This window comes from Lontra canadensis, unplaced genomic scaffold (assembly GCF_010015895.1).
Source record: "Lontra canadensis isolate GAN:19392208 unplaced genomic scaffold, GSC_riverotter_1.0 scaffold145, whole genome shotgun sequence".
In the NCBI taxonomy this organism is placed as follows: domain Eukaryota; kingdom Metazoa; phylum Chordata; class Mammalia; order Carnivora; family Mustelidae; genus Lontra; species Lontra canadensis.
In genome coordinates, this window is record NW_022631139.1 from 568,925 (window position 1) to 595,895 (window position 26,971).

A 26,971-nucleotide genomic window follows, 5' to 3' on the forward strand; every position below is an offset into this window, starting at 1 on the left:
CTCTGTATATCCACTTTCCATTCTTCCCTGGCTCTGGATTTGGGGACTTAACTTCATCAGTTGTTCTTTGTCTCTGACTTCTGCTAGGATCTGTCCCAAGAGGCATGAGGAGAAGGAACAAGGGCTGAAGGAGAATGTGGTCAGAATATTTACTGCACAGTCCATTCCTATTCCATGCTACCCCAGCTGGCTGCCTGTCCTTAGAGGAGGCCCGCCCCATTGCCCTTGTTTTCACTTCCTGCTGCCTTTTGCAGCCCTGCTCGTGGCCTATCCACATACACCTTCCAAGCTGACCTCCACCACTATGGATGACTCATGGAACTATGTCATCATGCGTGGATTTCTCTTCACCCTCCCCACACTGCAAGGACAGTCCTTTAGTTCTATTCTCGCCCATGCATTTCCAAGTGCCATCTGCTTCTTGCCAACACCCAGACTAAATAGTGATGTGTAATAACATTTCAGATGTCTTAAATGTCAAAACAGAAATCCACAATGCTCTACCTGTAAGCATCTGCATCATCTCAGTCATCCTACCAGCTGTCAAACTGAAAACCTCAGAGCCACCCATCCTGCAACTAACCTCTTTCTCCTCTGTGCCACATACACTCTCTTAGGAAATCATATTGGTTTTATCTTCGAAATGCAAGCTTGCCTCTTCTCACCAGCCTCTTGGGTGCCATTCAGGTTGGACCCATCGTGGTGCCTTGCCTGGATTAGTACCATAGTGCCTCACCTGGTCTCCTTGCAGCTACACTGGCCCCCTCATAGCTTATGCCCAATATAGTAATTGTACAACTAAATTGCTGTATAATATAGAACATGTCACTCCATGAAACCTCCAACCACTGGCTCCCCTCCCACTCAGAGTAGTCAACAAGGCCCTCATGATCTGGCCAGTGACTTCATGGACCCCTTGTTCCACTCCCTTCTCCCTCAGTGTTAGCCACGCCATGTATAACTTTCTGGACTTTGGCCATCAATCTCCATATCTACTTATCCTTCCCTTAGATATCCTCTGGCCTACCACCCTCAACTCTTGGTAGATGGTATGGTCGTAAGAGTCCCTACTCTGACCACACTATTCAGTACTGTACCTCATTTCTTCCTTCCCGAGCATCCTTCCTCCTCTTTGTCTTGTTCTACTTTTTCTTTGTTTTGCAGCATTTATCATTTTCAAGCATTCATGTGGTATGAATTTCCTAGGGCTGCCATAACAAATTACCAAAAACTGGGTGGCCTAAAACACCACCAATTTATTGGTTCACAGTTCTGGAGGCTTAAAGTTCTGAATTTACTTGTCAGCAGTGCCATGCTCCCTCTGGATTCTCTAAAGAGAGGATCTTTCATTCTCTCTGCTAGTGTCTGACAGCCTCAGGCCTTCCCTGGTATGTGGAAACGTAATTCCAATCTCTGCCTTTGTCTTCATGTGGCCATCTTCTCTCTGTGTCTACATGTCTCTGTGTCATCATACACATTGTTCCTGTGGTCTGTGTGTCTAAATATCTGTCTTTTTAGGAGGATACCAGTCATACTGAATTAAGGCCCATCATCCCTAATTACCTCATCTTCACTTGATTAAATTAAATCTGCAAAGACCCAATTTTGAATCCATTTGCATCCACAGGTACTGTGGATTAGATCTTTGCCAGGTTTTTTTTTGGCGGGGGAGGGAAGGAAGGGACGCAATTCAAACTATAATACATAGTTTTCTTGTTTACTATGTGAGTTGTTTATTGTCTGTCTTCATGGGCCAAGAGCTAGGGTTTCCCAGAGTAAGGACCTTTGTCTCCTTTATTCACTAATTCTAAGTATCAAGTCTGCTGATCAAGTATCTACGATTGTGTGGGCACATAATGAGTGCTCAGTAGACATGTGTTGAATGAGGGGAAAGTCTGAGTAAAGGCTGTTTTACAGATAAATGTGAATGGAATTTTATGCTACCAAAAAAAAAAAAAAAAAAAAAAAAAAGAAAGAAAGAAAAGTCTCCAAAGCTCTGGTTTGGCAACGTGAAGTTTTGAAAAGCAAAACACTTTGCTTAAGATTTAAAAAGACACCAAACCGTGAACATTTTCATTTGAAAAGCAGTACCTCACTGGCCATGGTGGACCCACATTTTACTCTCATGATTTGTTTTCCATATTTTATAACCTGTTCATGCAATTGAGACACATATTTTTAAGCCAATCCATGTTACTCACATCTTCTGAATTTCAGACCTGGGATTTGACTCTTCAGCAGATGGTTGATACATACCTTGGGGAGGAAGGCAAAGTAGGAGAGGGGAGGTGGAAACAGGAGGTACAAACCTCTGCCGCGAGCAAGCTTCGGCAATAAAGGGAAGTGAGATGTGGCAGGACCCTATGTGCCACTAGCCTCATCGCTTTCCTCCAGCTCTGGGTCATAAGTGGCCTAATCAAGCTTAGCCAGGCGTCTCTCTGCTTATTGCACTGTGCCTGTTTGCTGCACTTGGAGCCACCTCTCACTCTTTCTGGGCCTGTGCATCGGGATCCCTTCATGGGTTCCAGGACACAGCTGTTGGAGCATCTCTTCATTTCAAATTGTTGCCCAGCCGCTCCCCCATTTTGTTCTCCTGGGGGCCACTGAGGCTTTCCAACACTTAACATATCAGCACGCTCTTCACACTGCCCCTCGATGACTCAGTCAGCTACGGAGGAGCAGAAGCAGGAGCAAACAGCTGTCATGTATATTAACGAAACCCGGATTGCACCTATTACAGATATAAACCAGGTCTCTCATATACGGGTGCATCATGTCTTTATATAACCCAACAGGGTCTGGATCCTCTAGCCTTGAACATGTGGTCATTAGACAAAGATGCATCCATTGGGCCTCCATGTGGTTCCTATAGTAATTTCAAATATTTGAAAGTAGTTTACATCAATTATTAAACCATAGGGAAAAAAATCTATATCATTTGCAAGTAAAAGCATACCCATCAAAAAAACTTGGAATACTTGTTATAAATTTATAACAATAGTATGATAATAATATATAATATATAAATATATGCTATGCAACATATACAACATTATATATAACAGTATACATAATGTAATGACATATATATGACATATAAGATTATCACATTATAATGATAGTGCCATTAATTTGTTAATCCTCCAAGAAAGGGTTTCCTTTCAACATTAGACACAAAAAGAAAAATTAATAGATGAATGACAGGTGGCAGAAGTTATTTGAAGTGTCCCAATTCAGTAAGGGATTGTTGTCAAATTATAGAAGGGTTCCTGCATACCAAAAATAATGCCTGAAAGAACAACCATTCTAACAGAAATAGGCCAAATATAGATCACAGCCACTTTTAGAAGAAATAACTCAAAAAGCATAAAAAGCATTTGAAGAGGAGCTCAATCTTTTTCAAGCTCTGTAATGTAAATGTAGCCAACAACAAGACGTTACTTAATGTTGATAAACCTGGAAAGAAGCAGACACCTGAGTAAGGTCAAGGTTTAGGTGGACAAGGTAGCTATGGCAGTGTGGGCTGGTGTAACTGTGCTGTGGGGGGCCAGTTGTGGGGGATGTTCACTCCACTGTGATCCCACATTCTTGTCCTGAGCGTGTGTCCTGGAGAAAGTCTCACTCAGGTCCATGGAGGCATGATCCTGACAAGTGTTTACTTTTAGTGGTTTTTAGGATGTTAGGGAGCAGGGGGGGAGTCTCAGCACCCAATGCTGGAAAGTGGATGGGTAGAATATGGTCAGTGAACACCCCAGAGCAGAGGTAAGCACACTTGTTCCATAAAGGGACTGGAAGTAAATGTATTTATTAGGCTTTTTGAGCCAGAGGGTCTCCCTTGCCATTGCTCAACACTGACACTGTAGCATGAAAACAGTCCTGTTGACAGGACCCAAAGGAATGGATATGGATGTGATCTATGAAGGAGCGTTTACAGAAACAGACAGTGGATTGGATTTGGCCTGGACTATAGTTTATCCATTCTTATATGGCTAATTCTGTTTATAAAGATTGTGTTAAATATAAACACATGATTAAAAAAAAATTGGCAAGTCTCAATATAATAAAAGATCCACATTAATCACATATGAATGAGGCTTCTGGGGAATTCAGAGGGAATAAGGATGATATAGAAAAGAATAAGAGGTGGGGCGGTGATGAAAAGGAACCTAGAGTGGTGCCTGGATGGCTCAGTCATTAACCGTCTGCCTTTGGCTCAGGTCATGATCTCAGGCTTCTGGGATCGAATCCTGCCACAAGCTCCATGGTCAGCAGGCCTGCTTCTCCTCTCCCACTCCCCCCACTTGTGCTCCCTCTCTCACTCTCCAATAAATAAATAAAATCTTAAAAAAAGAAAAGAAAATGAAGCTAGAAAGAAGGAATATCATTAAGTCAAGATTTTGTACTTAACATACAGTTTCTTTTTTTCTAAACAAGGACAAACAAGCTGCCGTTTTGAAAAAGGGGCTTTAATTTGCTCACAACTTCCAGAGCTGAAGTACTGTGTAGGCATAGCTGAGTGCCCGCTGTGGGTTAACAGGACATGTGGGCCTCCAGTTTGATGTTGTACCTAACTGCGGCAGGGAATCACTGTACTTTGTGCAAAGTCATTTTTAGTGCCCTTCTTTCAAAAAATAAATGGCACTAGGTAAAAATAGAAGCTTCCTTTCTTTTTTTTCCTCCTGATCAGGAAATAATAATTTGAAAAATGCCCAAGGGGAGAAGAAAATTGTCAAGCTGCATGTACAATGGCTTAAATTGCTCAAGATATTACCTGTGATAAAGAAGAAATGGAGCTCTGTCTTACAAGAAAACCCCGTCCTTATGGGAGATGTAGTAAGGGAGAAGCATGCAACAATGGTTAAAAGCAAGGGATAGGAGTCAATTTGGGATTCATATCCTGGCTCTTCCACTTTCTAGCTAAATTCCTTAATCTTGATCAGTCCCTGTTTCCTCATGTTAAGGTAAAGATACCTTGAGAGATTGTTTTGAGTGTGAGAATCTCAATTTAAAAACTAAGATGGGCACACAGGGTAGTACTGTTATCATGGAAGATGCATTAATGATTTGTATGAGTAGCAATTCCTCATTTCTGTCTTTCTCCAGGTTTCCATGCAAGGATTATATATTCATAACAGGGAGATAATTGTTACCACTAAAGCATAAAAGCATAGTATATTTTATGGAGGAACTACCAACGTATTGTCTTGAAAGCATGCAAGTTCTCATTGTTAAATACTTAAAAATATTTTTATTTTTTTAATTGTATTTATCTATTTGAGAGAGAGAGAGAGAGAGGGAGAGAACAGAGGAAGAGTGAGAGGGAGAAGGAAGCTTCCCACTGCACAGAGAGCCTGATGTGGGACTCGATTCCAGGACCCTGGGATCATAACCTGAACCGAAAGCAGACGCTTAACCAACTGAACCACCCAGGTGTCCCACTCACAAAATATTTTTGAAGAGATTACCTCAAAGAAAAGTCCATGTTAATAAAGTAATTGATTAATTAGAAAATTAGTAAAATGCAAAGGATCGCACCATGTTGGCCAAAGGTCATCCACAGTCATCCATGACACCTCTCTCTCAAAAACCTAATAACAAGCTGCAGACTGTCATCTGCTTTAGTCCTTTCCAAGGACTAAAGCTGGCAAGACTTGGAGACAGTGTTGGCTTTTCTCAAAGATTCAGCCCCAGCCTGATTCCCAGTGTTTCTTGGCACTGACACAGCTGGTGGGCACACCCCCACCACCAAGCTTCCAGGTGAAATGATAGGTGGTCTGGATAAAAGCAATTAATGCAGAATCTTATGGTTTCCAAATCAGTTCTCAATAATGTATATACTCCATTCTTACGTTAAATATTTATGTCACCTCTAAAATTTGTTTTTTTTTTATTAAATTGAGAGTTCATTAAAAAAACATTTATTATGTGAAAGATAAGAATAATAAACAGTGCATACATATCTATATACTCACCATCTCAGTTCAAGGAAAATGACATAGTCATCCTGTGAGAATTAGCCTGTGGGCCTCCTCTCTCCTGTCTTTTTGTCTTGCCTCCACCCATGCAAGTAAGTATTTCATGTCCCAAAAAGTTTTGCGTTTATTGTTCCCTTGTTTTCCTTTAAGAAGATTTTACCACCTACAGTTCTCTTTTAAGCTTTTTGATTTCGAACTTCAAATCAGATAACAAAGATGTGATTGGAAACTTCATATGAGTGGATTAAATCGCCATGTCATCTTGTACGACTTGACTCTTTACTCAACATTACTTCTTTATACTTCCACAGATGTGTTTTGCAGGTAGCTCTGGTTTGGTGTCCATGTGGAATGATTTTCCTTTCTAACAACATACAACGGTCTCTTTATTCCTTCCACTGTTGGTATTTGTGTTGCTCTGGGTTTTCTGCTGGGCCATGATGAATAATGTGGCACATGCGCTTGTGCACTTGGGAAGACATTTGTTGAGAGAATGAATCAAGCAAGGGGATTTTGTGCTCATAGATTGTGATTGTCTTTAACTATATTAACAATATCAAGTCATTGTCCAAAATGTTTATACCGACTCACAAGCAATTTGTAGCCCTTCCAATTGATATCTATCCTCGTCAAAACTTTGTCAAAAATTTTGTTTTGGAGAATGTGAAATGATATTTCATTTCCATTTCCCTAAATACTAATGAGATTTTTTTCGTTAAATCTATGAGCCATTTGAGTCTTTTTTTTTTTTTTTTAAGATGCTTTTCATATATTTTTCACTGGATCATATACCTTTTTAAAATTTATTTGTAGGCATTGTTTATATATTCTGAATTCAATTATTTAGTCAGTTAGATTATTGTCAAAATTACCTCTCAGTCTAGGGCTTGTATTTTTACTCTGTTTTTATGGAATATTTTTTAATGAACAGAAGTTACTCATTTTTTATGGGGGATTTAATCCTTCATTTCTCTGATAATTTGAATTTTCTGTATTTTGTTAAGAAATAGTTTTCTACCTCAAAGTCATAAAAATATTCTTTTATAATGCTTTCTAAAATATGTATTTTTTTTAGTTTTGTCTTTTACATTTAAACCTTTAGTCTACCTGGAATGTGTTCTTTATATATGGAGTGAGAAGAGGTTTGCCCAATTTCATATATTTCCAGATGAATGTTTTTTCAGCACCATGAATTGTGAAGTGTGTTCCTTCCCTACTGACTCATATGACCAATTCTATCATAAATCAAGTCTCCATATATTTCAGGGACTGTGTCAGTTTGATTAATTGATTCTTGATTTATTTATTTGTTTTTGGATTGGTATTATTCTATCTCATGCCAATACTCATACCACCTTAATTACTACAGATTTTTAGATAATTCTTCATATATACCAAAATATTTTTACTCCTTATTTTATTTTTCTTGTTTGGGAATATCTCAACTCTTGGGCTCTTTTAAATAAATGTTAGTATCAGCTTGTCAGAGTCATAAAAGGAAGGGAGGAAGGAAGCAAGACAGGAGGAAAAGAAATTCAGACATGGCATTTAGGATTGATGTTCCAATAAATTTATAGATCTCTTTAGGGAGTAGTACAATTGCCAGTTTTACAATGACAAGTCTTCTAATTTCTCTCTATTTACCTGGGTCTTTTAAAATGTCTTCCAAACATGTTTTATAATTTTCTCACTGTTTTATTAGATTTATTCCAAGCTGCTCGAGACTATCATAAACTTTGTTTTTAAAATCATATTTTCAATTATTTGCAGCTGGTGTGTATAAACACAATTGATTTTTATACATTGATTTTATGTCTAGCAACTTGAATGCTCTTATTAATGCTAATAATTTCTAGGCAGATTGTTGACAGTTTTAACAATTTCTACATGGACTGTTTATGGTTTTTTAAGTATACATTCATCTCAAAGGCAGATGATGAGGGCTGTACCCCCTCTTTTCTAATGACCAAAAACTCTTTTTCTCTTTCTGGCCACACTATGCTGGCTAGGTTCTGTGTAGAGTAAGAATTGTTCACGATAGGCATGTTGGTCTTTTTTATGATTCTAGGGAAATGCTTTTAGGAGTTGATCATGGTGGATCACGTTTGCCTTAGGTTCAACATCCATACCCTTCTATTCTAGTTTGCTATAAGTTTTTGTCAGAAATAGATGTTGTGATATTTTTCTGGGTAATGAATTTTGGTATTTCCTATCTATAAATCAATCACATTATTTCTTTTCTTTTATACCTTAATTTAATAAATCATATTAAACAATTTTCTAACATGAACCATCTTTTTTTGTTTTTTAAGAGTTTATTTATTTATTTGAGGGAGATAGAGAGTGCACAAACATGAGGGAGGGGCAGAGGGAGAGAGAGAAGCAGCCCTCCTGCTGAGCAGGGAGCCCAAAAAGGGGCTTGATCTCAAGACTCAAGATCATGACCTGAGCTGAATGCAGGCGCTTAACCGACTGAGCCACCCAGAAGCCTAAGCATGAGCATTCTTGTCCTGTTTACTATTGCTGAACCCTCTACAGGATTCACTCTACTGCATCAAGTACTGGGCTCTCCTTAGGATTTACCTGATGTGGCCATGCTGGTGATCTTTAATACATGCTGGATCTGATACTACATTAAAACTAATGATGTATGTTTGGTGACTAACATAACACACATACACACACACAAAAACAAAAACAAAAAAATACATTTCTAGTTCTGTCCTGAATTCTTGCCTCAGTGGTGATGAGAATAACCTAGAACTTCTGTTCACTGTATTTATTAAGTTTCAGTAGTAATTGATTGTAGGATTACTTCCTCATTTATGCTCTGGACAGACATATGATTTTTTTTAATGATTTCGTAAAAATCCTGTTAAACTGGTACACACCACACACACACACACACACACACACACACACACGTTTCTTCTTGAGAGACCACTGATTATGTAACATTTTCCCAAGATATGTTCCTTTAACTGGTTTTCAAATTTACTGGCATAATGTTCAGAATATCCTCCTAATAACTTGAAAATCCCTTCTGCACCTTCAGTCACACCCTATTTTTAATTCCTAGCTTTATTCAGGGGCTGAAGACACTTCTGTCTGATCCTGAATTTCTTACCCCTCTACCTGGGTCCCGATCCTCTTGTCCAGAAATTGTCCACACTCTGGCTGCTTCCAATCTGTTTGGAAGATTTAACACCTAACTGCTGACTGAAACCTGAATTCCCCACACCTTGGGCATGCTCTCTTAAGGAACCCCCTCCATCCATCCTCTGGAGCAGTATCCTCTTCAGGCTTAACTTTCTCTGAGGCCAAAAGCTCTCTGGATTCAGTGCACACAGTATCAACACTTTTCTCAGCATCTATTTTGTTCATAGATGTAGATGGTGACCTGCTATGCTTCATTTTATTCCTTTCCTAGACTTTTCCTTCATGAGTGCTAAGAGTAGACAAGCATGGCTTAGAAAATAAGATTCAGTCTAGCTACTATTCATTTTCTGTGATTCACTTGAATGATTATTAGTACCAGTATGGGACTCTGAGCCTTATAGCACTGCCCTCCCCTGATTTCTACCGCTGCCTGGACCACTCTGCTTTCTCCTAGTGCTGAGAGTATTTTCTTATCTGGAAACTGGAGCAATGCCCAGGCTCCCCTACCCATACTGGCCCTTAAGTCTTGAGTAGCCAAGCAAGGAACACCTGGAGATGCCTTGTGGCTCCTTTCCTCATTCCAAGGAGTGAGCTTCCTTCCACAGACTTCAGAGCAGTAGCGTGAAATTCCAAGGTTGGAACTGACTAAGCCCTATCTCTTCTGTTTTCTGCTTCACTGTCTTGTTCACAGTCACCAGGGAAGTAAGTTTTCCTTGAAGGCCATCTTTCTGCCCATTCACCTTAATGTTTATATTTTCCCTCCGTAGTAATTGATTTTTTATTTTGATTTAATCTATTTGTAATTGATTTAAGTAATGGATTTAATCTATTTTCTACCAAATGACTGAAATCACTCCACTTCTCAGGACCTCAAGCCTTCAATAGAGCCCTCCTCCTCTGTCCAGGATCTGTCTAAATGTACTAAAGCTCTGTCCTGTCTGGACTTTCCATCCTCACCACACTGCCTTCTTGGACTCCTCAGAGTCAGAACCCAGTCTTCCAAGCCCCAAGATATCCCAAATTCCTGTGAATGCTCTCCATTCACTTTTCACTTCCCCTAATGTTTATGTTCCCATTGCCCAGGTGTACACTTAATCGGGCAGCTTAATGGAGTACCTGCAATGTGCCCAACCCTTGTTAAGCACTAGAGATACATGGATGAAAAAGACATTGGAAGCCTTCGGTAGATTAAGCATGTGGTTGTGCAGATAGACTAGAGCCCAGTCCTGTTTCATCCTGGGAGTGGCGGTGTGTGAGGACAGTGGAGAAGAACAGCCTCGCAGGGACGAGGCCATTCAAAAGGAGGATTTCTGCATCATGTAAGACCAGGGTGAGGTCTGAAAATGGGAGGAGCTGATTGGGAAGGAAGATGATAGACAGCAGGAAAATCAGGTAGCATTACTATCATGTTTATGGTAAGAAACTCAGGTTAGAACCAGAATTAGCCTGAAATATAAGGGGAATTTTAGGCTAATGAAAAATTTATTTTAAAGCAAGTAAGGACTGGGGAAAGAGGCCTTAACAATATAATGTGCACATTAGTATCTGGAATATATGGTAGACTCCTAAGATCAATAAGAAAACAAGCAACACAATTAAATAACAACAAAGCAGCGGGCAGCAACAACTCGGCAAGGAGTATAAACAGTCACTTCATTCAAGAGGAAATGTAAATGGTTAATAGAATATTAAAAAGAGAACCCCCCATGATCTGGCAAATATTGCTTACCTGACATATTACCCAAGACAAAAATATCTACGATATCAAAGGTTGAGAGATATGAGGAATAAATTAAAGCTATCTTATATTGTTGTGGGTGGGTACAAATTACTATAACCACTTTGAAGAATAATATGACAATTTCTTCTAAAAATGGAAATGTACCTATATTACAGGTCAGAACTTTACCTCTAGATACATCCACACATGTACACAGTGATGTTTATTGTATGTTATTTGAATTAGCAAAAATACATACATACATACATACAACCTAAAGTCAATGGGAAAGTGAATGACTAAAATATAGATTATTCACACGGTCAAAACCAAAACACATCTTTAAAAGAAAGGGTAGATTTAGATGTATGGGTTGGGAGAGAGCTAAAAATCAGGTTTGACTGAAAAAAAAAAAAAGTTGCAGAATGATTTAACACTGACTTCCAGTTTTATAGAGTTATGTTTCATTCAGTTTAATGAAATTCCAAATGATCCTGGAATTGAGAAGGTTCTAAGAAAATGTATGTCTGGAAAATTAGTGTTTCTTTTATTTTTTCCATACCTCCCTCCATCCATACCTCCCTTCTTCTCTCCTTCCCTCCCTCCTTCCCTTCCTTCTTTCTTTTTCTTTTTCTTCCTGTGGGAGGGGCTGTGGTTGGATATAGAGCTGGAGGCTGGTGAGTGATTTGCTGTAGGGGGGTGATCAGCAGAGGTTTGAATTAAATATAGATGCACTTACATTTTGGAATGCTTGGCTCTTTATAGCAGTCATTTCGAAATGAGTCAAAAAAGTCATTTGTATTACTACTTTTTATCTTCTTTTAAAAGCCAGTGTATGAGCATAAAACTATTTAATGTTAGTTGCAGTGCCAAGCAAATCAAGAAATAGCTTTATCTTAAGTCTATGAGAATTGAAGAAAGAAAAGGAGAGGGATAAAATTTTGGATAAAATTTTGATAAATTTTGACAAAAACCCAGAGATATCTGCCCAATTCTATGTGAAAAAATTTATCTTGGTCAAATTTTCAGTTTCCTCCTCTTCCAATGAATATGTAGGTCCACATATTTCTTGAAACATCTTTCAGCCCATTCTCCCTCTAGAGGGGGCCATATTAGATTTTTCATTAGTCATAGAGGGAAGAGTGTAGGCATATGTCTTCCACAGGTTGGCAGCCTACAGGAATGAAGACATGTATTTCATCCTTCTATATGACATCAGAGTCTTTAAAGATAACTAAATTAGGATGACAGATATAATTCTTCAGGAAGAGCCTTCCAAAGCCCTCTCTTAAGTATGTATACTACTTATAAACCTAACCAAGAAAACTACAAACATGATTAAAGTGTTCCAATTTATAATTATGAAAATGATATTAATCAATCAAGTAATCAGGAGATATTTGACCCTAATTGCCTTTGGAAAAAGAACAAGAATGAGCAATTACTAAATCCTTACAATAAATGAAGTCCTTTATAAGTTACCACATTTAATTTTCCTCAAAACAATCACACTAAAAAAAGGGTAATTATCTCATTTTATGTCAAAGAAAACAAAGTTCGTAAAGGTTAAATAAATTATTCAAGGGCATCCATCTGAGATCCTGTTCCTTTTATATGATACCAGTTCCCTGTGGGACTCACCATTAAGCTAGAGTACAGAGGCATGCGTAGGTCTCTTTCTGAGGCTCAACATCTAATTGGGGTGACAGTAACTATGATATGTAGCAGTAAGTGACAGGAGCCATCCATAGCCTCGTTCCAAAGCAGGGAACAAGAGTTCAATCCATACATTCAGAGATGATATTTGAAAATGATCCAGAATGTTAGGATTTTGCATACGTGGATTTGTCCTCAAAAGTCGAATATATAGGTTTACAGAAGCACTATTTCAGGACACATTTCATACTCCACAGTATTGTTTCATCTGAGGTATCAAAGCAGGCAAAGCACTGTAGACTCTGCCCATTAATCTCATTATGGATATTGTTTTCCCTTTTCCTTTCCCTTTGCCCCCAAAACAGTGTTTGCATAATTGAGGTCTGATCCATTTATGAAAAAAAACTTCTTGAAGCATGTTTTAAAGATCTATGTTGTAACATAAAACAGTCTGATTCTAATTCAAATATTAATATAATTACGTGTATGCTCTAAATTTCTGGAGCTAGCTAATATGAAAAATATTAATATGGTCATTGAAAACTCAAATCAAGGGAGACGAGTGCATTCGATCATTTAATTAATGTCCCTATAACTTTGACTAAAGCTTCTCTGAGCTTACTATTCTCAGTAGGACAGTTACAGTGATAATTCAAATTCCATTACAGCGAGACTGGAGATGGATTGTGGGAGTGTCACTGAAGCCTCGCGAAAGTGATTCAATGGCCATCCTGAGAGGTTTCAGAAGAAGGGCTTGATTTTTACATGCTAGTTTCATGTTAGCATCTCTTCCGTAGTGTAAAGCTAAAGAACAAAAACTGTCATGCAGGTCTGTGAGTGGGAACTTGCTAGCCAGGTGGGGCTGGACTCAAGAAGAAATAGAAGGGCCAATTCAGGAGCAGAGTTTGCATGTCATCCTTCTGGTTAAGCCAGAAGACAGACAGTCTGAGGGTCCACAGCCAAGTTGTATAGGAAGATCCTCCAAAGCCTAGGTAAGCTTCTGTGAAGGGCAGAAAGTTCAGGATAGCAGGAGGACTTATATCTGAGATGTCACAGAAAACAAAAATTCTAAATTTCAAGAGGGTGAAACCAATCATTTACTGTGCCAAAGCAGAGGCAGTAGAGTGCCCCTCACTCTGAATCAGTCATCACTCTCCTTTTACCTCCTCTGTGTGTGGTTGGCTCTGTAGACCCTGGAGACATCGTCCTGGGTGTGCCCAGGATAACTCTAAATTCCAGGTAATAGACTCTCTGAAAGGGACTTGGATGAGGTCCTCCTGAGGAAGTTTTAGTAGTGCACCTCAACCTATGCCTACTGATTTAGTTAATTTTTGGTATGGACATACTCTCATATGTATTGTAATAGCACTTGGCAGAGTATATATGAAGCTCTCTTGTATTTTTTCTAAAGAGTCTAAGATTCCAAGATTGGTCAAGATATTGGGGAAAAAATGAACAGAATGAACTGAAGGATCCTGGGTTAATTCTGCAGGATGGTAATAAGGTAGTTATTGTTAGCAGTCATTGGACAGATTTAGGGCCCATCCAAGCTCTGTGACCTTGGGCAAGTTACTTAAATACTCTGAAATTGCTTCCTTATTAAACCAGGAAAGTAATACCTAATTCATAATTAGTATTAGGAGGAAGCAATGAGGTAATTTATGTAAATCCCCTGTCACAGTGTGCTGTTGTCTGAATTCCACAAGTGGTGTGTTCTGTTGTAATGCTGGTAGTTATAGCAACTGGAACAGTATACAGATGGCCTGTTTTGTAAGATACTTTGTAATAAGAAGGGAAACTTTATCCATATAACTTTTCCATGCTGATAATCTTCCCTTCTCTTCATCTATCATTCTTTTTTTCTTCCACCATAGAGTGAGACAGCTTTTCCAAGCTCTCTCTCTGTGTCAGACAGATTCTGGAGGTCCTAATCAGCCAATCGAGTTGGTTACATGAAATAGTAAAATGAGATCAAGCTACAAGACAGAGGCCACAAGTATCCTAGGGCTTTCTCAACCCACGTGTGGCATCCGAGATCTGGGAACTTAATCTTGAATCAGGATCTATTCCAGGGAGTGGTATCCCAGGAAATCAAAAGCAGAAAACCTTGACCATAATAGTCCACAGAAACCATGAGGATGCTGGAATGGGGTTAACTACTACAGCTAGATGACCAAAGTAGAATTCCACCAGGGTCCAACTCTTTTGAAGGCACAGGCACAGCAGGGACAAAAACAAAGCAAAATAAAACAAAATACTATCTAGTCTTAACATCAGTACATATTAAACATGAACAAATGACTAAATTTTTTCAACTTGTCAGTGTTCCTATAAATTCAGTCCAAGTCTGTGTGGCAAATTTTGATTTAGTATCAAATGGCATGCATCCACATTTTCCTAAATTTACTCCCCAATTAAAATTCCATTTAAACAAACCAGAATGCCGTCCTTGCACATTATACTGACTCCAAGGAACTAGAGTCTGTGACCCAGTTCATCAAAATGCACTTGAAAAATTCTGTCTGGAACTCTCAGACCAATGCTGTGCATTAAAGATTTTATTTTGTTTTTCTTTTTTTTTCATCCTGTCTTTTCTCTTCCAAAGCTTGACTCATAACCACTTGAGATAGAGCTAAAGCTGACAGAGAAAGTGAAAATCCTCTGCCTTCTTGCCCGCAGGAAATGCTTGGCAGGAGATTTCCAGGCTGTGCTGTCATCAAAGCTAAACTTAACCTTGTTCAGGAAAAGAACCCTTCACTTTCAAACCAACTTCTTGTCAGACCCATTCAGCTTGCAGAGTACAATGTTGGGGGAAAAAAGGAAGGAAGAATAGCAATGAACGCATTTCAGTTTGAGGTTATTGAGTCTTGAAATGGTGACTTCTCATGTTTTGCAATGACATTAAAGTTAAATGTCTTGGTTCACAGACACTTACCATTCCCTTCATCTCCATTACTCTTTGCTCATGGTTTTGAAATATGCCACTTTCTGTCTTGAGCAATGAAATTAAATTTTCCCAGGGTTATAACTGCTTTCCAGTGTGTCTTTTCTCTTGTTATTTGATTGCTAAAGATTCCCCCCCCATGGGAGATATTTAGTGAACACAACACAATGTATTTTCCCGCTATTTTAAATCTGTTCATGCATAATTTGAGGGGTTGGGTATGGGAAAACTTGAACTCATCTGACCGTGACAGATTTGCAAACACTGAATACAACTCAACCTTTATTGATGCTTTTAAATTACAGCACCTAATACCTGGACATGTCCATATAACATTTATAGCATTTTATGTCTTCATAGCTACAGCCAACATTTGCTTAAGAGTCACAGTTGTAATTCAGGATGAGCAATAAGAGCATTTTACAAGGAAAAGTAGAACATGCTGAAGCATTTTGCCTGGAACAAGCTTTTATTTTTAGCCTGTCCCCAAAAAATCATTATCTAGAGGCCTGAAATGTCTCAAAAAATCATTATATTTGAGTGCCTGGTAGGTCACTTCATAGAGTTCTGCAGGATCAGATCATATTTGGTATCAGATGGGTAAGCTCTCTGGACCACAAAAACAATTGGTAGAATGGATTGTCTGTTGGAACCTACCCCTTTCTCTGTCTTCTGATGAGCAAACATTCTCTAGAGAATGTTTTAACAAATGGCACACCATACTTTGATCCAGTAAATCATATCCAGGATTTTTATTGATTTATATAAAAGATAGCATTTCTAAAATTGAAATATGGTAATATGAGGGGCTCAGAATAATTAATATCTGTCTGCATATAATAAATGAAGATCTTCTCTCTACTGCTGTAGATTGGATATATTTTGTATGGGTGATAGGGTACAGAGGGCGGCAAAGACAAAAGGACCAGATTTGAGACTTCGCTCTGAACTCTGCCTGGTTCCCTCTCTTGCAGTGATTAAAATTTTTGAGAAGACGATAAGCACATTAAGGTAGAGCCATCAGTAATCAATAAAAGGGAACCAGCTGGTAAGTGGGAACCACTAATGCCAGTTTATTCACCACCCTTGCCTAGTTCCTATCCTCAAATTCTAAGAGCAATATTAAGAGAGGTCTAGTGATAAGTTAAAGATGATCATTGAGAACTGAAAGTGTTTTCATTTCCAAATTTTAGGATTCAAGTTTATGTACTCTCTAAACATCATTTCCTTACTCAAAAATCCAAACAGGGGCTTACTGGATAATTATGATGTTATAGTTACCATTAATTGAACACTTTTATCTGCCAAGCATTATTTTCTCTGTTACTTATTCATAATAATTCTAATTTGTCACATTCTCTCTGTGGAGAATAGGCATCTGCATCACCAGTTTCCAGGGAGGGAAACTGCAGCACAAGAGAAATGAATGGATTTGTCTAAATGTACCAGTAAGTAAGTAGGACAACCAAATGCATGGGTAGAGTGATGCAACCCACAGCATTAATGTTTTTATTCGACTCAATACTTGCACACTTATTAGATTTACACAGTCAGGATCCCCTCTATATTTATTGGTCTCCAAACCTTGCTTTCTTTGCCAGCAGAACTGGGATGGGGGAGATGTTTGAGGCTAGAGCAAGTACTTTGGAGAGAAGATGTCTTTGTCTTTCCAGGTAACACTTGTGTGTCACTGATAACTGTGCTTCTTACCTGTTAGATGACCACCATTATGGTCGTCTACTCACCTGAGACATTTTTTCCCCCAAAGATCAATTAAAGAAGGTATTTAGAAATCACACACATACAGAAGTAGTATTGATGATCTCATCAAAATTCTCTTCAGGCATTCAGTTTTGATTTAACTCCCCGGTGTGACTTGGGCGGAGTCTTTATGGTTGTAGTCAAACGCTCTTCCACTGAGCTATACCCCCCAAAGTTTTGACTGTTGCCCAGATATTTCCCATTTTACAAAGCTGCCCAGTTTCTACTCAGATTTTTAATCTGGATTAAAGACTTTCCTTCATTTATCTAAGATTCTACTTAACAAATAATTATTGAACAACTGATCTGTGATCATCACTGAAAGGCAAGGAGGATAGGAAGTAAGACATGGTCCCAGCTCTTAAAGAGCTTGATGCCTCAGGTGCAACAATATCATCAAAATAAAAGCTCATTGTTGTGGTAGGTCTTCCTACTGATTTACTAACCCCCCAAAGAAGAAGCACTTCTCTCTGCATGAGGAGATCAAGGCATGCTCTAGGAACATTTGTGTCCTGTGCAGGAAATAGGAGTTGATGGGTGGGCAAGCGGAATGTGATATGGAGGGCTTTCAGGACAGAGTCACAGATGGAGGGGCATAGAAGTATGGCACAGAATGGTCCAGAAAGCTGTCAAGAAATTGTCCAGCTGTGAGCACAGACTGAGAAATAAGGAGTGCTATGAAATAAAATGACAAACAGTGTGATTATGAATGGATCTAGAGAGGCAAGGAACTAGAATTATATTCTTTTGTTGTTGTTGTTGTTGTTATTTTTGTTACATAAATTAACCCATTTGTTATAGGCCAGCAATGTTTCAAATGGTGGGGCTTCTCCTGGTCTTTCAACTCCTTCAGTCATCTGATGGCTGACTTTACTGTGACAGCAGAAGTGGTGTTGTAGGTCCAGACACCACCAACGATAGTTTTCATGCAGGAGGCTCAATGCCAGATCCCCACAGCTAGTTTTTTCATCTTGGTTTTGCTGCAGAAGGAGCAAGTGTACTTGGCGTGCTGGCTCATTTCAATCTTTTTCACTGTTTTCCTGAGGAAGGCACTATAACTGATCCCATATTTACCCAGGATTCCGATCTTTTTGGTGCATTTAGCCATGTGGCTGCAAACCAGGTCTGAGCCCAGAGAGGAAGAGACTCTAGAATTGTGTTCTGAAAGCATGGGGAACTCCGTACTTCAGGTCAATGTGATGTTTCTTTTTTACTGAATATAGTACTTACTGCTCATTTCTCCCTTTGGACAATTAAGGGTGTGCTGTTTTATAACATGATATGACTTGCCATGTGATATATGTGTTTGTATGTGTGTGTTTATTATTCTCATGACACTGTTTATTGTATTTATCTAAAAGGAAGATGGAGGAGTATTAACTATACTTTGGAAATCATTCTAATGTGTGGTCATTCATCTCTGTTTTGCTTGATTTAAATTTGTTAATTTTAGAAACTGATCTGTAAGCTTCCAGGTCTCTAAAATGACAAAATAGATAGTCATTGAGACAAAACCTTTAAACTATCTTTTATTTTTACTTCCCTTTCAATGCACCAAGCAACAATGATTCTTAAGTGATATATACCTCAATTTTCTTACCTTTTCTCCATTCCAGTTGCCATTGTTTTAGTTCAGGCCTTCATTATCTCTTCTTTACTATTTCCATAGGCCTTGATTGGTTCTCCCTGTCTTTTACCCTCACTACTCTGTACCCATGCTTACTATGGACATGCACACATAAACATGCTCCATTTTCTATGCTGAAACCAGAACAAATTTTCCAGAATACAGACTGGGGAGACTTTCTTGCCCAGAGCAGTGTTTCTCAGCTTTTTAAGCTTCTGATCTAAAAGCACAAACATAGCAGGACCATTTTTTAATGTCTAATTTTAAAAAATACATCAGGAGCCCCTGGATGGCTCAGTAGGTTAAGCCTCTGCCTTCAGCTCAGGTCATGATCTCAGGGTCCTAGGATCAAGCCCCGCATCAGGCTCCCTGCTCAGTGGGGAGGCTGCTTCCCCCTCTATCTCTGCCTGCTGCTCTGCCTACTTGTGACCTCTCTCTCTGTGTTAAATAAATAAATAAAATCTTTTTAAAAAATACATCAAATATAAGGACTAGAAAGAAATCCAAACATGTTCTACAGCTTCATTCCTTGTAATGTCATCTAAGAGCTGTGCTTCATATTCCTCTTAAGACTCACCGGTATATAGGCACCTGGGTGGCTCAGTTGGTTAAGTGTCTGCCACCTGCTATCAGTTCAAGTCCTGATCCTGGGGACCAGGGATTGAGCCCTGCTCAGTGGGGAGCCTGCTTCTTCCTCTGCCCCTCTCCTTGCTCATGCTTTCTATGTCTCTGTCTCTCAATTTCAAATAAATAAGTAAAATCTTAAAAAGAAAAAAAAAAAAAAACTCACCAGTATAATGGACCAGACAGCATGATCCTTGGCACATTGTGCTTAAGAACTGCTATTGAATGCATTTTTTAAAAAAAAAAGAAGAAAAAAAGATGATAAAACTTAGGAAGAGTACTGGGTTTGGTCTTAGAACATAAGTAATGCATAAACAGAATAGCTCTTGGTACAGAATTATATTAAGAGCCCTGAAATGCTGATAAAGAAATAGTGTTAAAACCATCTGGATGGGAAAAGTCTGAAATATATAATAAAGTGTACAAAAATGTCCTTTTTCAAATGTAATGACTGCAAGTGGAAAGGGTGAGCTTGAATTTAAAGTAGAAAGAGTGACAGCAAGTGAAGGAATGAACACATATCCAGACATGTGCCAACCACTGGGTTAAATATTTTACATGAATTGTCTTTTTTTGTTCTCATAACAAGCCTATGTACACTTATTATCCCCATTATACACAGAGAAGACTGAGATTAAGTAACATCCCAAAGGACATATAATTAGTAAGCTGCAGAGTCAGGATCTGAATTCAGACTGGGCTGGAGTCCAATGTCTGGGCTCTTTCCAAATATACTACAGTCTCCAACTGGTCCAGAAAGAAAACACACACACATACACACACACACAGAGCCAAATTATGATCTTGAAAGACTACTGCTTCTGTCTCTGGGCTGTCATTATTTTTTCATCTAAAGACCAATAACGATCAATATTTGTTCACATTATCAGTACATGTTTATCCCATCCACTCATAAATGGTTGGTGTTGACCTCATTGGGTTGTGCTGTCAGCCAACTGGCCAGTTTCCAACCCAAGCCTATCTTTTTAATCAGGCCTTTTCCCTCAGTTCCAATGAACAGATTGATGACACAGAGATGTTAGTGTTTCCTTTAGAAACTCTGTGCCTATGCCCATTAAAAACAAAGAGGTTTTTACAAATATCTAAGGATTGATCGATCTGCCCTTTAAAATCAGGGTTTCCAGAGAACCAGAATTTTCATTGTAATTTAGAACTAGTTGATGCAAGAACTTGAGTAGCTATTGGAAGTTTAGCTTCATTATATTCAAAGAAAGAATAGGTATCTACTGTAAAAGACACAGCTCCAAAACAGAAATTCTCAGCTCTGATTAGCACTGAATTGGCAGAAACACTATCTTTATAATTCTCCAGTTGTTTCCATTCTTTCATCTTAATACTCCATGCATAATCCTTTAAACAATTCACTTTTAAAAGTAAGACATAATCTCTACTTTTAATTCTTTAAACCTGTGATCTTATTTTTCCCATTTTCATAATCTTTTTCATTCTATATATCCCATTCATTCATTTTTTTAGCTTTGCTTAAAAACTCAATAAACTCCAAACCTGACTGACACTGTACTTTGCAATGATGTGTGTGTGTGTGCATGTTGTGAGTTGTGTGTAATGCTGATAATTGTGTTCTATGGGGAGTGTTGATAGTTGCAGATAGGAAGAAAGGAACAGGGGTACATAGAAGCAAAGTTAGATTTAGAATTTAAAATAGGTAAAATTTCATTATTTCAAAGATTGGCTTTTCTTTATTATTTGCTTTTAAAGATAATCTTGTCACAAATCTCAGTTTCTTGTATTCCAGAAATTTGCAGTCCTTTTTATTTGTGATTCTTGCCTTTTCTACCCATCAAAGACTTCCTGTCTTCTAACTAATCCAGCTCCTCTATGAATGAGCATTCATAATCTTAAGGGTTTAAAAACTTTAGCATATTTGTATTTAGACACCACAAGTGATGCTTTTGGGGGTTATGGTTCTTGGTCTCTGATCAAAGCTGATCTCAACAACAGGCTCCTTACTCCTGACTCTGCTGATTGGACCTCAGTTTCTGAGTCTTTGACCAGCCTGTGACCCCATCAATGATGCTCTGACCTTATGGTCAGCTGAGACCTCATATATGCACACAGCTCTCTCTTTGTTCCTTCATTTTTGTGATGCCACCTCTGGAAGCCAAATTTAAGGCTCACATACTATTAGGTCTTGGTGAGAGAAACATATTGTTGAAAATAGGGGTTTAAAACTGTTGATTGAATGAGGATAGACACAAGTGGTAAACTGACAAGGCAGTTACCAAAATTGTCACATGGTGTTCAAAAAGCCTGATATGGGATTAAGTAGTGGACAAACAAAAAGGAAAAAAAAATTGAGTACAAATCTGAGAGACCTTTCTTTCAACTGTTTATTCAACACATATTTATTGAACATATATGTAGTACTGGAGTAGAATAATATCCTTGCTCTACCAGGAGATTTGCATGCTTTAATCACCCCACAATTAGTATATATATCCTGTGACTCACACATGAAGGAATTAGGAAACATTTCTTCAGTTAGGGGCACTTGGGTGGCTCAGCTGGTTAAGCATCTGCCTTCAGGTTAGGTCATGATCCCAGGGTCCTGAGATGAGCCCTGCATCGAGCTCCCTACTCAGCGGGAAGCCTGCTTCTCCCTCTCCCACTCCCCCTGCTTGTGTACCCTCTCTTGCTGTGACTCTCTCTGTCAAATAAATAAATAAAATCTTTAAAAAAAATTCTTCAGTTATATTAAGTCATTGATAAATTATATTTAAGGTTAGAATAGAAAAATAAGATAGTCAATATTCCTAACCCGAGAATCAAAAAAAAAAAAAAAATCCATTAGTGACGGTCTGGGAGTAAAATGGAGTATTTGAAGAAAGCTACTTAGAAAAACATATTTTTAGGGCATATTTTGAGTTTAGGCTAATTATGTAACAGTCATGAGGGGACATTCTTGAAAATCCAAGACGGGCCAAACTCACACAAGACAGTCAAATGGAAGACTCACCCATGTCCATCTAGGAGGCATTCCTGCTGTCATTTTTAGGGATTGGAAGCCAATTTTCAAATAGGCGATATGAAAAGAATCATACCAACCTTGGTTCAAAGCCCAGCATAGACATTAACTAGAGTGTGAAATGGATTACAATCCTTGTAGCTGCCTCAACCACACAGTACAAATGATGGTTTTCCTCTTGTTGACAACCTAGACAGACAGCTGTGCAAGACAGACAGCTCCTGCTGCTTTGCAGTTATACTTATTTATTTATGATGTAGTCCTAGCAAGCCACTTTTTTTAAAATTTAATTTAATTTTTTCAGTGTTCCAAGACTCATTGTTTATGCACCACACCCAGTGCTCCATGCAATATGTACCCTCCTTAATAGCCACCACCAGACTCACATAGTCCCCCATAACCCTCCCCTCGAAAACCCTCAGTTTGTTTCTCAGAGTCCACAGTCTCTCATGGTTAGTCTCCCCCTCCGATTTCCTCCAATTCACTTTTCCTTTCCTTCCCCTCATGTCCTCCATGTTATTCCTGATGCTCCACAAGTAAGTGAAACCAAATGATAATTGACTCTTTCTGCTTGACTTATTTCACTTAGCATAATCTCCTCCAGTCCCGTCCATGTTGATACAAAAGTTGGGTATTCATCCTTTCTAATGGAGGCATAATATTCCCTAGTATATATGGATAATATCTTCTCTATCCATTCTTCTATTGAAGGACATCTTGGTTCTTTCCATAGTTTGACGACTGTGGCCATTGCTCCTAAGAACATCGGGGTACAGATGGCCCTTATTTTCACTACATCTGTATCTTTGGGGTAAATATGAGGTAGTACAGTTGCAGGGTCATAGGGTAGCTCTATTTTTAATTTCTTAAGAATCTTCACAGTTTTCCTAAGTGGCTGCACCAACTTGCATTCCCACCAACAGAGTAAGAGGGTTCCTCTTTCTCCACATCTTCTCCAATACTTGTTGTTCACTGTCTTAGCAAACCACTTATAATTGAAAGACAGTACCTCCATATCAAATCTAACACAACATTGTGAATAGAATTGCTTTTAAAGCTGGGAAAATACCCCAGAGCTCTCTTGTCAATTCCTGGACAGGACTAGCCTTTCTTCCAGAAACTCTTGCAGCCTGCTGCACCCCATCCATCACCAATCACCAGCACAACATAGCAAGTGAAGTGCCCATCTCCACCATGTTTGAGGAATTTGCTTTAATTGCCTTTATTAACTTTGAGGCCTGACAGACCCTCAGATGTCTAGAATGTGCTCCGTTCATGTTTGTTGATTGAACAAATGAGTGATAACCCCTGCAATTTACATTTGAGGAATCTGAAATATAGAAAGGTAAAACCAGAAATATCGAAGGTAGAAGAGTGCCCAGGATTCCTGGATCCCAAGTTAAAGTTTTTTTTTTTTTTACATGGAATTGTTCATAAACATAAGGAGGTTCTTAAAAATACATGTGGATTATCATTCAACGCAAAGTAGATGCTTGGTTTCTTGAGCTCAGGGTCTGTGTCTTTGACTTTAATTTTGTCTTCCTACAACAAAGAGCACAACCATGTTTATTCAGCAGGTAGTCAAAAGGCAGAGACTGTATTAAGTTGGAGATGGATGTCAGGAGAGAGAAGGTTTAAACTTCTTTTCATCTATCTAAATTTCTTTTATTTTAGAGAGCCATGTTTCTTGTTCTGTTCATTATAAAGCAATTTATCTTTTAGGATTTCATGGTGGAAAATGGGGACGGGGTCAGATTTAAGAGTAATATTAGAGTATTTATTTTTGTTGTTTACTAAGTGAAATTATAGGTAACAAGGGGAAAAATAAATGAGCTAAAAGCATGAGTTGTCACTTCTAAGCACCATTGTAGGCACTACACAAAATGCGTGCTTTATGTCTTTTAAACAAAGTAGGCCATTAAGTGTGAAATGTTAAGAGGAATTTTATCTCACCTATAAATACAAGTGAATCTTTTAAGCTCCAAATCCCCATATACAGACAATTTACTGTGGTAATCAAGATGATACTCACAATTTGACTTCAGGGCCATCTGTTACTCTATTGGTATTTTAATAATAATGAATAAAAATATATGTTGGTAACAAAAAGTGTTACTTAAAGTGGAATCATCTTAAAGAGTCAATGATAATTTCTAAAAAGCTGTGTAAATATCATATTTACTCAGAATTCTCTTGTTTGCCTTTACCTTTTAATTAACGTGATAGAAGACCTTTAGTATGTAACCGTACATATATACTAAGGAACAAATAATCCCCACTTCTTCAGACTGAAAATATCAAACAAAATGCTTAACTTGAGGATCCACACAAATATTCATAAGGAAACATATCACTTTTATTTATCTGTTCTTATTTTTTTCATCCTTCCTTTATGTTTTCTTTTCTTCTTGATGTTAAAGTTGTTGAACTAAGAAGACAAGAAAAAATAGAGAAGACATTCAAATTCTTCTGAAGATGCAACTCTGGCCTTCCTTTTGAACAAAGAAAGTTATTCGTTAAACGAATGTTATAAAACATAATATAATAATGATTGCTGGACTTATGCAGATGTAGCAGGTAACTTTGAGCTAGCAGTCACCATTTATGAGTAAGGAAACCTGAGCTTTTGTATAGGTTGGTCCATCAGTGAACTGAATAATCCTTAACAGCCTTGTCATCTCTCTAAACCCTGAAGTCCTCATTTGTAAAGTGAAGGGCTTGAATTTCACCACTTCATAGGTTCCTTGGGTTTTGGTATCTTCTTAGTCTATGAATGTAGGGCTAAGTCATTTACGGATGAGACTAGTGTTGTTCAGCAGTTACTGATTGGAAAGAGCTGAGTAACTTTCCATCATACACATAAGCATGGATTTTTATCTGCTTGGGCATCGGATAGAGTAGAAAGTGGTCTTAATGTCATAAAGGAAAAAGGTAAAGATGGAAATGAAATTATCTGCTGAGGAAAATGGAGAATTAACAAATCACACGTGAGTAAGGGTTTACATTTTTTAATAATAGCTTTATAACTTTATCTCCTTTTTGCAAAAAAAAAAAATTTTAAAGATTTACTTATTTATTTGAGAGAGAGCACGTGAGCAAGTGTGGGAGGGGAAGAGGGAGAGAGAATATCAAGCAGCCTTGTCACTGAGCATGGAGCCCAATGTGGGGCTCGATCTCAGGACCCCGAGATCAGAACCTGAGCCAAAACCAAGAGTCTGACACTGAAACAACTGAGCCACTCAGGCACCCCTGTAAAAACTCTTTTAAAGATAAGCCCCACCCATGGGATTTTTCAGAGTTTTGTTTTGAAAATATTCTACGATGCCAATGCATCCATTAAGTGTGAAAAATGATATTTTAGTAAAATTATGAAGGTCTATCTCAGGTTGTGTGTTCTCTTGAAAGTTTGACTTTAGTCCTTTGGTATATTTTCCCCAAACTTCAAACATCTCTCTGCCCACCTGGGTTTATTCACCCTCTCCTCTTTCCTCATGTAAATACAGATAAACATCCACCGTACTTTTGGAGGAACTGACTGATAGATTTAGCAGTGTGCAGACACACTGTCAGAAAGCAGAGATGTGAGTGGTGCCTAAAATGTAATGACAACACGGGTTTGATTATTTAAAGCCTGCAGGAATGATGGAGCAGATGGTGCTTTGTTTCTTTCCTTCCCATCCATGTGTTTGGTGTGATGTTGGCCCAGGCTCTGCAAGGCTGCCGATTCACAGAGAGGGAGGACTGCCCTGTGCAATGTTGTTCTCACTCTCTGGTGATTCTTTACACCCTCTTTTCCTGTCCATTTCATATTCTCCTTCTCATCTGGCCCTTTGTCAATGTTTAGTGCAAAAGAGTTATTGGTGACATCAATTATTGAGCAAGTATTGTGATCTACAATGTCTCAGAGATAAAATTGTTGAAATGGTTGTTTTTGATTACTGCAAATATTACAGACAATTCATATAGTGCTTCCTGGTTTCATTCTATGCTTTATCCTTTAAAGGGGGTTTCTCCCATATTTTCCCATATCTTCTCATTCTGTTTGTTCTAAGATGGTGCCCTGGCTAGATATGTCAGAGATGACTCTCTTGATTTTGCAGACAAAGAAGTTGCTGCTTTAGTATATTTGAATGCATTAACTGGAGTCACCAAAGCAAGAGAAGAAACCAAACTAGAATGACGAACTCTTAGCTCTAGCCTTCCTGATAATTTCCACTATCCCTGACTGCCCCAAAACATGAATTAAAACATATATAAACTGTTCTCATGTATGCTAGATCATTTCTTTTCTGCTTTAAGAATAGGACACATGTCTAAAAATAATACACACTTTTGGAATTAGAATGGCTACATGGACAAATTCTTAATTCCCAGTGACCAGGGTTAATTTGATTAGAGGCCTGGTCTATTCTCAATTTAGGTGACATAAAGAAGGCAAAAGGAGCTATGTAGTGGCTGTGGAGGAGAGGTCTTTCTTCCTTTCTGATGTGAAAATTTC

The 26,971-nt window shown here is 38.4% G+C and overlaps 1 protein-coding gene and 1 pseudogene across 3 annotated transcripts in view; one reads left to right on the forward strand and one right to left on the reverse strand.

Annotated features, from left to right (window-relative positions):
* The window catches only part of CNTNAP5 (contactin associated protein family member 5), an 809,884-nt gene that overhangs the window by 137,085 nt on the left and 645,828 nt on the right, over positions 1-26,971 (forward strand). The gene's annotated exons all lie outside the window — the stretch shown is intronic.
* Positions 17,931-18,323, reverse strand: LOC116858974 (annotated as a pseudogene).